The sequence below is a fragment of the Capsicum annuum genome, chromosome 1 (assembly GCF_002878395.1).
Source record: "Capsicum annuum cultivar UCD-10X-F1 chromosome 1, UCD10Xv1.1, whole genome shotgun sequence".
Lineage (NCBI taxonomy): Eukaryota > Viridiplantae > Streptophyta > Magnoliopsida > Solanales > Solanaceae > Capsicum > Capsicum annuum.
The window spans coordinates 177,518,693-177,526,211 of record NC_061111.1 but is presented as its reverse complement, the minus strand read 5'-3'; positions in this window follow the sequence as shown (position 1 = coordinate 177,526,211).

Here is a 7,519-nt window from a genome sequence, read left to right as displayed (position 1 = left end):
ACTACAGTCTCTCATCTTTTTTCTCCAGCGAGGAGCCTGTTTTAATTCTTTTCAGACCTTTTTAATGCTTATCTTATTCTTTTCAGACCTTTTTAGTGCTTACTCTCAAGGTCTGCAACTCTTTCTACACTTACCTTTTAGGGATCCTCTCCACATTTCTTAATTTCAAGCTTAATTAATGATTTGGGAATTTCCATAAGAGAGTCCAGTAAATAAAGTTTTGAACTCCTCTACCTTATACTTATCTACTTCCATAGTTGTGATCATACTCAAATCTTTGTATTATGAAGGTGTATTGAGTGTTTTGTACACTCTAAAGACCACGTCTTACTCATTCAATATTATTTTAAGAGTGACCTTTCAATATTTAACAATGCTTCCCTCGTAGCTAAGAATATATGTCCTAATATGATTGGCACTCTGTAATCTATATCATAATCAAGAAGAATAATGTCAGCAGGAATAATAAACTTACCAGCCTTGATGAGAACATCCTCTATGATTACTTTGGAAACCATTCTCATTTTGTCCTCCATTTAGAGCACCACTAAAAATGGCCTCTATTTTTCCAAACCAAGAGTATTAAACACTAAGAGGGGAATCAAGTTGATGCTTTCTCCTAAATCACTTAAAGCATAGACCACATTACTTTCACTAATTTGTATGGAGAGGATGGAGCTCCTAAAGTCCTTGAGCCTCTTGGGAATCTTGTTTATCTCCACTGAACTATATTTCTCAATAAGTGTTATCATCTCAATGTCACCCAACTTCATCTTGTTTTTCACCACATCTTTCAAGTACTTAGCATACTTCTCCATTCCCTACAAAACATCTAATAAAGAGACGTTAATGTGAAGTTTTCTGCATGTGTCAAAGAACTTCACATCCTTTTTAGCCTTCTTAAGCCTCAAACAGAACGATGGTAGTGGTCTCTTTAGTGTATGCTCTGTTGTCTTTACTTTCAGGTAATCAGACTTTCCTGAATTTTTAGCTTCTAGCTGTCATTTGCTTCCCATTAGCTTGTCATGGGACCAACTCTATTTTTACCTCTTGAAATTTCTTTGGAGGTTTGTCAATATGTCTCTACCACTCTTAAGGTAATTTTCATTACTTTATTTGGATTTTCTATATCACTAGGAAAATCCTCGTGAGGTATAGTGTTCTACGCCTGAGCAAATTGCCCCAATCGTGTCTCTAAATTCTTCTAAGCCAGTTGCTTGTTTTGATATCTGCAGCCATTTATTCTTGGTTGGCTAGGATTTTTATCAATGTTTCTTCATTATTAACCAAAAGTAGGCCTGAGAAGCCATTTTATTAGAAATGAACTATTTACAGATAGAACTAAATGGACCATTCTTAGCTCCAGCCCGTAGGCCCAACCAAAAATTGTCCATTTTGAAACAACACAAATACAAATAAGAAACAAAGTGAAAAGTAAGCCAAACTAAATAAAAAATTCTGGATACTTCATTTCCCCCATTTAGTCTGCCATCTTCAACATCAGTGTAGATTGAAGGTCTAAAGAACTTGACAAGAAGCTATGCTATAGACATTAGAAATCATCAATTTTCAAGATGAGTTAAGCTTTAGGTGATTTCATATTGGGCATTTTAACTTCTCACAAATGCCATGAAATTATATCAATCAAAGACTTCTCCAACACGATTAACCATAGATCTAGATTTTTGTGTCCAAGATAAGTCTCCATCAGCCTCAACAACTTAGTATCCATTTCAGCTATTAATTTTTCTTTACCTTTTCTTCCTTGACAAATTGAGCTCACTAGGGAGCTAATACCATATCCAAAAGTTGAAAGAGTAAAATATCCATTAACAGTCTCCAAAGGTATGAACAACTAATTATATTACTAAAATATTAAGATGATGAATCTTTCATACTAATGTCCCATGGTTACATGGCACTTTCAATGCTTAAAACGATAAAAATTTGCAAATAGTTAGGCCCTTTTGGTTTGATATGGTGTGTGTCTTGTATGTGTTACAAATTAATTAGGTTATAAGTGGCGTGGAATAGAATAGGATGAAAAATATTTGAAATCAACATACTGACTAGACCACAAGTCATTATGAGACCATACGACTCATAGCCTAAGTCACGATGGTAACAATAAGTGATGCTGATTTCAAGAGTAAAGTTGAAGGTTGACCATGACTCCTTAGGATTCACAATAAGTCGTGGGGTGAATCATTTTAAGGATATAAGAAAAAGTCTCAAATGTTAACAAGATAAATCCCAAGTGGAAATTAACAAAGCCCATGAGTCGTTAGGACAACCAATGACTCAGACAATAAGTGCTAAAAGCTGAAAGTTCTGAAGATATGAGAATAGAAGATAAGTACTGGAAGCTGAAAGTTCACGAGAATGACAACGAGTCCCAGACAATGACTTTTTAGGTCTGACAATGAGTCGTTACCACTGAGTTTAGAAGAGAGAAATGATAACAGCTAACGAGTCATCATCAGTCCGGATGGATCGTTATAAGAGGCATGGCCACTGTCGACTTAGTTTCCTATTTTATTTTGGTTAGATTTTCTTTGGTATTTTGAGAAACTAAAAATAACTTTGAGGTAATCTTGTATTAGGTTATGCACTTTATACTCTTACAAACACATATTGATTTCGAGATTGACATTTGATCTTGAAATTCCCTTATTCTGGGTTTTTGGTTTATTATAAAATTCAAGACTTTGGATTTTATTCATCAGTTATTATGAGATTATTTTCATGCTTTAACTTATGAATTCTATGGCGTTTCTTACAAATATGAGCGAATCCACTCTTGCATCACACTCTTACAAGTGTTCAAATTCATAATTCAACATAAACTATTACTTAAATAAAAAGAAGTCCTATTTATAGCCATGGGTTATTTATTATACAATGGGCCCAAAAGTGACCTAAAGCCCAAAACATTGGAATGGACGCCCATACTCTATCGAAGCCCAAGCTATCATCCAAATGCAGTGTTACCCATTCCTTTCTTGGAGGAGATCACCAACTATAGCTTCTTTCCAATCTATCCTCCATTCACGTATTTGAACTCCTAGAATGACCAAGTTTTGAATTTGTAGATGTGATCCTTAAAGCATCAATTCCAAAGGAGTGGAGCCCATTGATCTTGTATCATCCTCCCTTTCTTGAAGAGGATTCGTCCTCGAATCCAACTCCTTTATCAACTTGTCGTTGCACCTTTCAAGTTTGGAATTCTTTGGTAGGAATTTTGTTAGGCTTTTAAGCTCATTTTTATATGGCATTCTCCTTGCTTCCTCCTTCGATATTATTTGTTCATGAACCTGCCCAAATAAAGGAGTGATGCTAGGTAAAATGCTAGCATCATGGTTAGTCAATGAAAGAGGTTCCATGTTGGAATGGACCTTTTCAATTTGGATTTGGGTTAGTTGAACAATGTCTTCGGGAACTTAGTTTGCAGTGGGTTTGGTAGAGGGAACATATTCTTGAGGTAGAATCAGATCTGGTCTTTGGTAATGGGGTGTTTGTTGGTGGAATTATGGTGGTTGGGTACGTTTGGTGGGGCTTGTGGAGTAAGACATGCCACCTTTTCCATGTTCCCTTTCAAGCGTGACCCATCTTTCTTCCAATTATTCAATTCTTGTCGCCAATTCATGAGGGCTTTCATTATCGCCTCTTTTAATCTAGGTTAGATATCATCTCCCAAAGCCAAGGTACCTATCATTTAGGTACTCAACATAACTAAAACACAAGTTTAACATGAGTGAAATCAATCCTCTTGATCCAAGTGTTTTGATTGACTCACAATTTAGTTTAACTTGTTGATATTGATTGCTTGTAGTTGGTATACAATTCTATTGGGAAGTGAAGGACTTGAAGAACTTGAATTTCAAGTGTTAAACTAAGAAAATAAAAGATAAAACAAAAGAAAAGACACAAGAATTTAAGAAACAATGAAGAACAAATCAAGAACTAATTGAACAACCAAGTAGGTTACAATTTAGTTATTAATTAGTATCAAGAATCAAAGAGATGAAAGGAGGGATTAAGAAATGGAATTGATGAGTTTGGAACCTGATTTAGAGGAGTTTTAAAGTTGATAATGTGTTCAAAATGTGTGGAGGTGTGTTGGACATGTACTTGGGCAGGCTAGGCGCTCAATGGGAGTGATCTGCATTGGGGAACATGCTTCAGCAGATAGGGCGCAAGTCAGGAGCACCCTGGATGCATCTGAGGGATTGCTTACTACCTTGGCCTAAGTTTGAGATGATGGATCAGATCAGCCACAGACCCAGCGCAGGTCAGGCACACCTGGTCCATTCCACAGCTCACAATGTACTGTTTCGGAACTCAAGTGGTTCCCCTTTTTTCCTCACTTTAGAATATTCTTTAGGATCTTCAAAATGTGCTTGTACAAACACTTTTGTACACCTTTTTATTCACTTTTGAGGATCAAACAACACCTTTTGGTAGGAATTCAAGATGAAGATTTGAATCTTCCTCAAGAACACTCATGAACACCAACAACTTCAAAATTCTCTATCTCTTAAACCGTTGATCGGAATGGGATGAAATTTTGAACCAAGGCTATTTGAAACCTTCTAAACACATTCCAAGCATCATTTTATTCAAATTCTCAACAAAAAATTTAGATTTTAGCTCCACCTTCAACCTTCAAACTTGAGCTTCTCAATAATGGTAGAACCTTCGATTCACCTCCGATTGAGCTCAAATTCAAGGTTTAGACTTTAATAGTGTTAGAGAATAAAAATATAACACCAGAATACAAGAAAAACAGCAAATCAAAGACTCAAAATTTAACCTAAAGGCAAAAACGTTAATAGTGAATTTTTTTTGGATTTACAATTTTTGACTCTCTTTTTTGTTGATTTTTGAGATAGCAAAACCCAAGACTAGAATTGTGGGAATGATTCTAAGCTTAGATCTGATACCAAATAATATATGAACAAAATATAGAATCAAAAACTAAACTACGATACGAATACGAAAGCTAAAGATAGATAGAAAAGTAATAAGATAGACACAATGCAAGGAATTGAAAGAAAATAAAGGGGTATCAAAGCCTAAATCCTCAATCAATTAAATCAAACAAAGCACCTAAATCTTACATAGACCTCAAGGGAATCGATTCCCAAGAAACCCACGTTTCTAAATAAAAAATCAACACAAGCGAATCCACGCTTGCCTTACATTCTTACAAGTGTTCAAATTCATAATTCAATATAAACTACTTACTAAAATGAAAAGAAGTCCTATTTATAGCCATGGACTATTTATTACACAATGCGTCCAAAAGTGACCCTAAAAGCTATTGGGCCCAAAAGTGACCCAAATCCCAAAATATTGGAATGGACGCCTATACTCTCTCGAAGCCCAAGCTATCATCCAAATGCAGTGTCGCCCATTCTTTTCTTGGAGGATATCACCAACTATAGCTTCTTTCCAAGCTATCCTCTATTCACGTATTTGACCTCCTAGAATGACAAACTCTTAAATTTATAGATGTGATCCTTAAAGCATTGATCCCAAAGGAGTGGAGCCCATTGATCTTGTATCACTAGCAGATTAATAAAGTAGGGAAAGTACGAGATTCATTTAGATCATTGTTGTTACATGTATTGTAATATTCTTTGTATTGTTTGTTTCATTAGCTATTGTAGAAGCTAAGGACTTCTATGTATTTGTGATCATCCTTACATGGAAGTTCAAGATTGGGAAAAACATATTACAACAGTGATTCAAGGCTATCAATCCTTGTCTAGGCTATCAAACTACGTCTAATAACTTAAAACCCACAAGGCAATAGTTAAATCGGGATTAAGGGTAAGGATTAGTAAGGCGACACCCTGAGACTCACAATGTGAAGGGTGAAATTTACCAATGTGTCCACAAGGTAGTTGGTGATACTTATCTTGCCAAATTCTGCATGTATAGCATTAGGATAGTCACTTTGAGCATGAGAAACCTATAGAGTTAGAAGCCAGCATATGATGATCCATAGAAGGATTTGGGAAACGTTAAGCCTATTGAGATAGGATCTATCATTCTTCATGCATTTCCATAGAATATGAAGTTCGGCATTACTAGTGCTATGATCTAACTATTGAATATGAGGGGTATGTTTGCAGGCTTGCCCACTCATAAAGCAAATATGTACCTTATTAATTTTATTGGGATTTGCATGTCATACACTATACCTGGGGTAGATTAGGAAGCTTTGAGACTCTGGTTATCCCCTTTCTCTCTAACTGATGAAGCTATATTATGGTTAGGGGAACTTTATCATAGGTTAATTACTACTTAGAATGAGTTGCAGAGGCGATTTTTAGATTGTCTAGAATGCTATAGTTGAAGGATGAGATATATAATTCAAGCAGTTGCACTTAGAATCAATGTATGAGGCATGGCTTTGATTTAAGAAGAAGTTGACGATGGTACGAAATTATAGAATTACGGGAAGCAACTTGCTTGAATTCTTCTATCGATCCCTTAAAACCAATTTAAAATCTATGGAAGACACTATTACTGGTGGAGCATTCATGCGCCTGCATTAGGAGGCAGCATTGGAGATATTAGATCAGATCTCTCTCACAAACCGAGGGTGGCATACTCAAGAGACAAAGAAAGGCATTGGCACTTTGCTATTGGTGCTTCCAGTAAGCACAAAGTTATTGATGACACAGTGGTGCAATAAATTAGGATAGGATATCCAAGCCATAGCTTGACTGGTCTCTTTGCTTGGTTTGAAAATAGCATCATAAATGAGAGGTCTCATTTGATATGTCATGCTATCCTTTGCAATAATGTAATGAGCATTCTTGGACATCATGTTATCAAAATCTTCCATCAAAGTAGACCTCATCAAAACATATCTCTGTCTAAGCAATCCTAATTTGAATTCTCCCTTTACTTTACATTGTTTAAGGATTTAAATTCTCAGATCTTTCGAATCTGGCCAGCCATAGGAGAACTTCCCAATCACTGCAAGTTGTAAATCATCAATAATGTTCACTCTTTTTTACCTCCTTTTACATTCAAATAACTCTCGATACTCTATTATGATACTCAAGAGGTTTCATCTTGATAGAGTCAAGAATAAATTTATTTTCTAATTGTATATTGATGTTTGGTTCAACAATGTCAACATATTTTGTCGTACCCGCTTTCTCTTGATTAGGTTGTTACCTTTTATTATCTCCATTAGGCAATATCATAAGCCCGTTAGCAAAACATTATTTTTAGGGGATTATGCATGATATAGTTTTGGAAAGTTAGTAGGGTAAGTGATCGAAAACACTTAGCCAGCCACATCGGCCTGACTAGTTTTCGATCCAGCCATGTCAATGGCATTGACGGAGCTAGGTTTTGACGGAGCTAGGGTTTGGAAGAAGCTTACACTAATTTGCTTTATCTTTTTTGAAAAGAGTTAGTATTTAATGTCTCTTCTATATTGTTGGCCTAAGTATTATCTTGAATGTTCTGCTTCTGCTGAAACTACTAATATGAG